At 38.8% G+C, this 9,362-nt stretch overlaps 1 pseudogene; it reads left to right on the top strand.

The window, feature by feature from the left end:
* The first annotated feature begins 1,010 nt into the window (after window positions 1-1,010).
* On the top strand, window positions 1,011-1,737 carry LOC129518781 (40S ribosomal protein S23-like; annotated as a pseudogene).
* Window positions 1,738-9,362: the final 7,625 nt, after the last annotated feature.

Here is a 9,362-nt window from a genome sequence, read left to right as displayed (position 1 = left end):
CAGTCCTTTTCACTGGAGGGTCTGCTTAAATTTTGTTGATGAAAATAAGCTGCTACAACATCCCTTGTATACTGGTATCATTTTTCCTTAACAAATTTGAGGAAAGAGTCCAATATTTAAAATGGTCACTGGGAGAAAGAAGCCTTTTCATTTCCTCGTTTCTTTTCCAAACTCATTCTTACAAACAAACAACTCCTCTGAACTATCCTGGCAATCAGAGACATCATTTGCAAACATTAAGCTCCAGACCCACCACCTGTCCCTGCTGTGACTCATAACATAAACACAGACCCTCTGTGTAGCCCGTTTCCTAGAACTTTAAAATATATCTCACAGCTGGTGTCTCCCCTTCTGAGAGGCCCCCGTGTATGAGAGGCCCTTTCATGGAGTGAGCCAGAAAGCTCAAGGTCCATCAAAGCCTTGCATAAATTTTCAATCTCAAGAGCCTTCACAAGCTTATGTTTTTCTCTAAATGTATTACTATAATCTGAAGCACTATCTCTCCCAGACCCCCTACAAAATACTAAGGGACATCCCTATCATTCACTTCAAGCTTATGCCACAAAGATCCTGCCCCTTCTCACCCTCATCAAGAGGAGTTTTGCTTCCCTGTCTCCTAGATATTTGTATTCCATTAGAGTCATCAGGCCTCAGTCATCCATATTTGTGAATTAGATGCTGCTTGCTGCCGTGACAGAATGACCACATCCAATGCTTCTCATCCAGATTTTATACTATGTATTTTTGTCTGCTTACTTTTATTTTTTTCCTTTTTTAATTTTTTATTTATTTATGATAGAGAGAGAGAGAGAGAGGCAGAGACACAGGCAGAGGGAGAAGCAGGCTCCATGCACCGGGAGCCCGACGTGGGATTCGATCCCGGGTCTCCAGGATCACGCCTCGGGCCAAAGGCAGGCGCCAAGCCGCTGCGCCACCCAGGGATACCCGTGTCTGCTTACTTTTAAAATATTCTTTAGGGCTCCTTTGCTCAGGCCTGTGGCTCTGGCAGAATGGGCAAATGTCCCAGTATTCCTACTGCCAGGAAGCTCCATAGCTACTGATGAGATCAGAAGTGGCATGATAAATAATACTAGAAAGCCCATTTGAGCACAATCTTGAAGGCCAACCCTTTTGAAGGCGCTGTCCAGGCAAAGGGAATTGTCTTGGAAAAAGTAAGGGTTGAAGCCAAAGAGCCAAATTCTGCCATCAGGAAGTGTGTCAGGGTCCACATGACCAAGAATGGCAAAAAAAAAAAATCACAGCCTTTGTACCCAGTGATGGTTGTTCGAATTTTATTGAGGAAAAGGATGAGGTTCTGGTTGCTAGATTTGGTAACAAAGGTCTTGCTGTTGGTGGCATTCCTCGAGTACATTTAAGGTTATCAAAGCATCAGAGAAGGACAATCAGTATATGGTTTCATTCATACGAGGAATATAAAAAATAATGAAAGGGATTATAGGGGAAAGGAGAGAAAATGAGTGGGAAAAATCAGAGAGGATGACAAAACATGAGAGACTCCTAACTGTCGAAACCAATAAGGAGTAGTAGAAGGGGAGGTGGGTAGGGGGATGCGGTGACTGGGTGACAAGCACTGAGGGGGGCACTTGATGGGATGAGCACTGGGTGTTATACTATATGTTGGCAAATCAAACTCCAATAAAAAAGTACATTAAAAACGTAGACAATGTCTCTCACTTGGCCTTATACAAAGGCAAGAAGGAAAGACCAAGATCATAAGTTTTGGTGGTGAAAACATGACAAAAAATAAATTTTCATATGCCAAAAAATAATAAATAAATAATAAATAAATAAATAAATAAATAAATATTCTTTTGAAAGAAATAAGGGTTATATGAATCTCTCAAACCTATTGCCCTAGGAAGACTGTAATTCATTGACAATGAAAATACTAGTCCCCAACTTTGTGTAAACAATTCAAGAAAAATAGAAGATGGACAAAAAGAATAGAAGATCTAATATAGGATTTGGCAGGCTGACCAAGGAGTGGACCTGCTGGAAGAATTATATTAGTTGGTCGATATCTACTTTAACCATCCAGCCCAGGGAGTGACAAACTTTTTTTAAGTAAAAGGCCAGATAGTAAACATTTTGGTCTTTGGGGACTATGTAATTTCATCTCAACTATGCTGTTGTAGTGGGTGTGTTCTAATAAAACGTTATTTATAAAAACAGTGGGTGGACTGAATTGGTCCACAGGCCATACTTTACAAAAACCTGATCTAGCAGATGGTATAGTCCATAAGTACATGTACCTGCATATGCAAGCAATCAATATTCAAATCCTAAATCTTAGTTGAGAGACAGGGCTCTTATTCCTCAATTCAGTGCCTATTATCTCACTGATTCATGTTACAAATGGATCTTTAGTATTCGTTAGTGAGTTTATGCTGAGGCCTATAGGTACTTGTAAATCACTACAATATCTCTTAGAAGCGGAAATCATTATCTTTTCACAAGTGAAGGAAAAGATTCAGGATGCTAAAAGCTAACAGGGAAAAACAGAAATTTTCATTTCCTAATGCTTGGAACCACTCCTATAAGTAACTCTTCAGTGTAGTAACAACCCTCAGAAGTAATATTCCAGATCAGCCACCTGTTTCTGTTGCTACTGCAAAATTCAAACATAAATAACCTTTAGATTTATTTTCTAGTTGACACTTTTGTCTACTTTTAAACTATAAATGTAGCTAACATTAATGTTAGAAAGAACCTCAAATTTTCAATGTCAAAAGAAGAATGAAATAAAATTAAGAGATAATAATGATGTAATTTTTTTGTTCCTTCATTATTCCAAGATTTATCTAATCACACTACTATAATTTTTGCTCTTGAGTTACGGAATCCTACCTTTAACTTTTAAACTGACTGGCCACTAGTTACATATACATTGCATAGTTTTTAATGGTTTGCCTTTCAGAAGTTGATTTTAATTCAAAGTTAGGGGGGTTGCTTTCACAGGCTCCCAAAGAGATGTTACTCCTCCTTTATTTTATTCTTAAGCAGACCTTATTTTCATCTTGAGTATCCATTGATTGTCAGTCCGATCACATTGCCCATGTTAGGCCAGATGGATACACAGTTCTCTTAGATCACTTTGCTCTAATTTCCTGGAGCTGTGCCTAAGTTCTGGAATGTGAAGTCTTATATAGTATGAGAACATTGTTAGAATCTTTTGGTCTCTGAATCTCCTGCCAAGTAGGTATCTGCTGATACATCTCTATCCCATCTGTTGCTTGGTCATCTGTTTGTTAACAGTGACCCCATGAGTATTGGGATTAATCTACTTGAATGTACAGCCCTTTGCAACAAAGTTCTGTCTACTGTCTCTGTGCCAGGCCTCCTCTGAACACTTACTTAGTAGGCTTTCTCACTACAGTCCTGCACTTATCCACAAGGATATTGTATAGTCTGGTGCCTCACTATGGTCATCTTCCCTGTAGACACCCTCTCCGTAAAGGTCAGAAATCCAGCACATCTTAGATATGTTTGGATCATTTTGCCTCTCCTTTCCCTCTTGAATATTTCCAAAGTTCTGCCACCTCATGAGTCATGCCATCCATTCCTTACTTTTCTTCCAAAAATATCCTTCTACATTTTCTGTAGGACTATTGATGTTTGCTTTTATTACTGCTCCTATTTTGTCTCCTGGACACAGTTTGGATTTGGATTTTTCTCAGTAAATGCAAGTGCATTTCAGACCTGCCACCATAGGATTACTGCTGAAACACAGATCCTTCAGTAATACATGTAGTGATTATCTCCACCTTTAGTCCCAGAGTCAGATAATAATCTACATTACTAGTAGATTCTGAGAGAGAGAGAGAGAGAGAGAGAAGAGAGAGAGAGAGAGAGCTCATGCAAGCAGGACAGGGAGGGGCAGAGGGAGAGGAAAAGAGAGAAAAGAGAATCTGCAGCAGTCTCTACACTCAGTGTGTTGCCCAACACAGGGCTCAGTTTCATGACCCTGAAATCATGACCTGAGCCAAAATCTAAGAGATGCTTAACTGACTGAACACCACAGGTGCCCCAGTAGATTATTATTCTTTTTTTAATTTTTTAAATTTATTTATGATAGTCACACACACAGAGAGAGAGAGAGGCAGAGACACAAGCAGAGGGAGAAGCAGGCTCCATGCACCAGGAGCCCGACGTGGGATTTGATCCCGGGTCTCCAGGATCACGCCCTGGGCCAAAGGCAGGTGCTAAACTGCTGCGCCACCCAGGGATCCCTAGATTATTATTCGTAAAGTCTCAGGTTGTATGCTTATTTCCAAATTATTTGGGGGGGGTTGGGAAAGCATTCTCTGTAGCTCCCATGTATTTATATTATTATTCTTATTTTTCATCTTTAAAAAATAACAGATGACATGCATGTGACCAAGTTCCATCAAACTCGTTAAGGAAATGGTTGTGCATTCCTAGTCACTAGGGGGAGAATTTGGCCATATATTACTCTGACTACCTGGTAGGTTTTCTTATTTCAGATCTCTGTTCAATACCAAGTCTCTCAAAGCATGCTAATTGTCATCCTTAATGAGAATTTCCCTTGCAAAGGCCCTTTCCCTCAGAGGAAAGCAGGACATTTTGACAAGGCTGATTTAATGCAGCTGTTATGCCAAGGCTGCTTCAAAATGTCAATGTTGAATGTCAAAAGAATGCTTTTGATTACCAAGCTATGTATGCAAGAGCCATCCCTGACCCTCACCCTATCCTTGACCCCTTCTTCCAGAGAACAGACCAGCTTTTCTCTTAATATTTTCCACTTTCAATGTCTGTGGTCAGTAAGTCTCTGTGGGATCTGGGGCTATTTTCCAAACCCTCTTTATTCAGTCAGCTTCTCACTGGAAAGTCTTACATGATATTTTCCCATCATTCACATCTTAATGAGACTGCTGGAATTTCTTCTGCATCTTATTTACATAGTCTAAGGGATTTATACTTTCCCCCTTTTTACGTATTATTATCTAAAATTCATACTTTATTCAGATTTCACCTAATTTTACCTAATGCTTTTCTGTTTCAGGATTCCATCCAGGATTCCACATTACATTCAATTGATATATTTCTTTCTAGGCTTCTCTAGACTGTGACAGTTTCTCAGACTTTCCCTGTTTCTGATTATTTTAAAGGTTTTGAGGTGTACTAGAGAGATATTTTGTAGGACATCTCTGAACTGGGATTTCATTTTTTCTTACAATTAAATTGGAGTTATGGTTTTTGGGGAAAGGAACCATGAAGGTAAGATGATATTCTCATCACATCATAGCAAGAGTTCATACTACCAACATGATATCACTATGTATATAAACTGTGATCACCTGGCGGAGTCAGCGTTTTTCAAACTTGTTCACTAAAAACTTACTGCATTCTATAATGTACTGTTGGAGGGAAGTCACTGTACACAGGTCCCACTTAAGGAGAGGAGAATTATGCCCATTCCCCACACCTTGAGGAAGAGTAGCTATATGAATTATTTGGTATTAGTTCTGCAAAGGAAACTTGGCTTTTTTATTTATTTATTTATTTATTTATTTATTTATTTATTTGTTCGTTCGTTCGTTCAGTCAGTCATTCACTTATTCCTATTAATATGGGCTTATGGATATTTATTTTATACTTTGTTATAATCCAATACTATATTACTTATTTGGCCCCTCAAATTGTTCCAGGTTTGGCTATAGAAAGCTCTTTCAGTTAGCTTCTGTGCCTTTTGGCATATTCTAATAGTTGTGTATAGCATTTTGTTTTGTTTTGTTTTGAGTTCCTCCTACTTTCTGGCACTACAATATGCTCCAGGCTTATCTTGTATATACCTACTGCAGTCCTAGAATTAGGCTTTTTTCCAAAGAGCCTTAGCACCTTTTATTTGGAGAATAGTGTTAGAAAACAAGAGCTTCTATAAGTTCATCTGTGTCATCCACATAATGAAATATTTTAACTTTAACGAAGTCTAATTTTTTCATCTTTTTTCTTTCATAGATTGTGCTTTTGGTGTTATATCTAAAAGATCATCACCAAACCCAAGATTACATGGATTTTCTCCTATGTTTTCTTGTAGAATTATTATAGTTTACATTTAGGTATAAACTTTAACTATAAACTTTATTATATTTTACATTTAGGTATATAACACCCTTTAAATTTTATAAGGTATAATATCTGTGATTAAGTTCATATTTTTATATGGACTTCTAATTTTTCTACCACCATTGGTTGAAGAGGCTACCCTTTCTATATTTAAAAAATTGTATTCAATTTATTTAAAAATGAAAGAAACTAAACACAAACAGTTCACCCATTTCTCCTACCCCCTAACCCCTGCCTCTGGCAACCACTGATCTGTTTTCTGTATGTATGAGCTTTAAAAAAATAGATATAGATAGATAGATAGATAGATAGATAGATAGATAGATAGATAGATATAGATGTTTATATAGATTCCACATATAAAAGAGATCATATGGTATTTTTCTATGTTTGATTTATTCCACTTAACATAATGCCCTGAGTTCAAATTATGTAATCATGAATGGCAAGAATTCTTTCTTGTTTATTGCTGAATAGTATTCCATTATATATATTACACAATTTTTAAAAGATTTTATTTATTTATTCATGAGAGACACAGAGGGAGGGAGACAGAGATAGGCAGAGGGAGAAGCAGGCTCTATGCAGGGAGCCTGATGTGGGACTTGATCCTGGAGTCTCGATCCCAGGACTCCATGATCATGCCCTGAGCCAAAGGCAGACGCTTAACCACTGGGCCACCCAGGAGTCCCATATTACACAATTTCTTTACCTGTTCATTCATTGATGAACACTTAGGTTGTTTCCATATTTTGGCTATTGTAAATAATGCTACAGAGAACATGAAGGTTCATGTATCCTTTCAAGTTAGTGTGTTTGTTTTCTTCAGATAAATACCCAGAAGTGGAATTGCTGGATCACATGGTAGTTCCATTTTGAATTTTTTTCATGAATCTCCATACTGTTTTCTGTAGTGGCTACACCAATTTACATTCTCACCAACAGTATACATTTTGGTTGTGTGCAATTAGTTCCCTTTTGACACATCCTTGCCAACATTTTTTATTTCTAATCTTTCTGGTAATAGCCATTCTAATGGATATAAGGTGATAGCTCATTGTGGTTTTGATTTTCATTTTCCTGATGATGAGTAATGTAAAGCATTTTTTCAAATACTGTTGTTCACCTATATGTCTTCCTTAGAAAAGTGTTTATTCATATCTTCTATCCATTTTTTGATCAGATTGTTTTTTTGCTATTGAGTTGTATGAGTTTTTTATGTATGTATGTTGGATATTAGCCCTTTATCAGATATATATGATTAGCAAATATTATTTCCAATTTAGCAGGTTGCTTTTTTGTTTTGTTGATGGTTTCCTTCACTATGCAGAAGATTTTTAGTTTTATGTAGTCCCACTTGTTTACTTTTGCTTTTGTTTTTGGTGTCAAATAAAAGAAACCATTGCCAAGACCTATGCCAAGCTGCTTATCACCTATTTTCCTTTAGGAGTTTTATGGTTTCAGATGTTATGTTCAAGTCTTTAATCCACTTTGAGCTAATTTTTGTGTATGGTGTAAGACAGTGGTCCAGTTTTATTCTTTCATATATGACTGTGCAGCTTTCCCAACATCATTTATTGAAGAAATGGTTCTTACCCAATTGTATATCCTTAGCTCTTTGTCATAAATTAATTGACCATGTATAAGTGGATTTATTGCTGGGCTCTCTATTCTGTTCCACTGATCAATGTATCTGTGTTCATGACCATACCATACTCTTTTAATTACTATAGCTTTGTAATGTAGTTTGAAATCAGTAAAAGTGATGCATCCAGCTTTGTTCTTTCTCAAGATTGCTTTGGTTATTTGAGGTCTTTTATGTACTTACATTTTCCTATCTATTTTTTCTTTTATTATCTGAAGTAATATCAATTCCTGAAAATGGCTTTGGCACTTTCCACTGCCACCAATATGTGGCCTCATCCCTTTAAAGTGTCACATATAAATTCTCTGAAACTATACTCTCATCTATAATGCATGAAGCCAAAAAAGAATCTACAACATACTGAATGTATTGGATATTATATAACTGAGACTTCTACTAATAATAGACCCTAATAGTTTCTGATGAAAATATATTCTCATTCCTTAACTTTTCATTACACAAATAGTACATATTAATTATAGAAAATTTAGAAATGCATGAAAGGAAAAAGGGGAAAGTCGCTCTCTTCTACTTCCCAGTCAAAATATTATGAATATTTCACTGGGGCAAGATGGCAGAAGAGTAGGGTCCTCAACTCACCTGGTCCCAACAACTAATCTAAATTACTTTCAAATCATCCTGAACACCTACGAATTCGACCTGAGATTTAAAGAGAGAATAGCCGGAACACTACAGAGAGAAGGGTTTTTGCTTCTAGCAATGTAGGAAGGTGGAAAAATAAAAATAAAAAAGAATCAACTGGGGGAAGGGGCACTGCAAGGAGCCAGGCTATGGCCAGGTGGAGAAAGCCTCTGGGACAGGAGACCCCCATTCTGGAGAAGCAGGAACTTTAAAAATCTACACCGGATTCTTCCCCAACAAAAAAGTGCTTAGCAGGGAAATTGGGCAGAATCGCAGGAGAGGCAGTGAACTTCCAGATTCCCAGAGTCACTAATAGAGGAAGTGAAGTGCGCCCTGGGGAAAGATCACCACAGACTGTGGACCTATCTGGTAAAGTACTGGAGTGCGCAGCCCATGGGGCATTTGGGAGAAGCCAGTCAGTTAGGTGGGTGGCTCCAGACAGAGGTGTCTGCACCCTGCTGCCTTTGAAAGCCGCATGCCCAGGGAGCACGATTCCTGCAGCATAGGGCCCCAGATCCCAGGGCGCCAAGTAGACAAAGCCCATGATCCTGCACTCGCCCTGGGACAGGCAGAAGCCGGAAGGGCACAGGACAGCGAAGACTCTGCTGCTGCTGGGTGCTCCCAAGCTGTACAGATCAGTGTACCCGTGCCGGCCCTGGGAGCATCTAGGCCAGTGCCGACTGGAGACTGCATTAGTTACTATCGGGGAGCTGACTCCAGAGCTGGAAATCTGGCCGCTGCCATTGTTGTTTTTCCTCGTGTTTCACCTTGTGCCTGGGAGGGGCCGGGCTGCCAGGGAACAAAGGCCTCACAGAATAAACAGCTCCCACTGAGCCCTGCACCCGGCAGTGGGAGGAGCAACTCCGCCAGGCACACACCTGAGAATCAGCACAGCAGACCACTCCCCCAGAAGACTAGCTGGAAGAACAGGGGAGGAGTGAGTTCTTGACCAAGCAGCACGGGAAAG

This window comes from Nyctereutes procyonoides, unplaced genomic scaffold, assembly GCF_905146905.1.
Source record: "Nyctereutes procyonoides isolate TBG_1078 unplaced genomic scaffold, NYPRO_anot_genome, whole genome shotgun sequence".
Taxonomy (NCBI): domain Eukaryota; kingdom Metazoa; phylum Chordata; class Mammalia; order Carnivora; family Canidae; genus Nyctereutes; species Nyctereutes procyonoides.
This window is presented reverse-complemented; position numbering and strand designations above follow the sequence as displayed.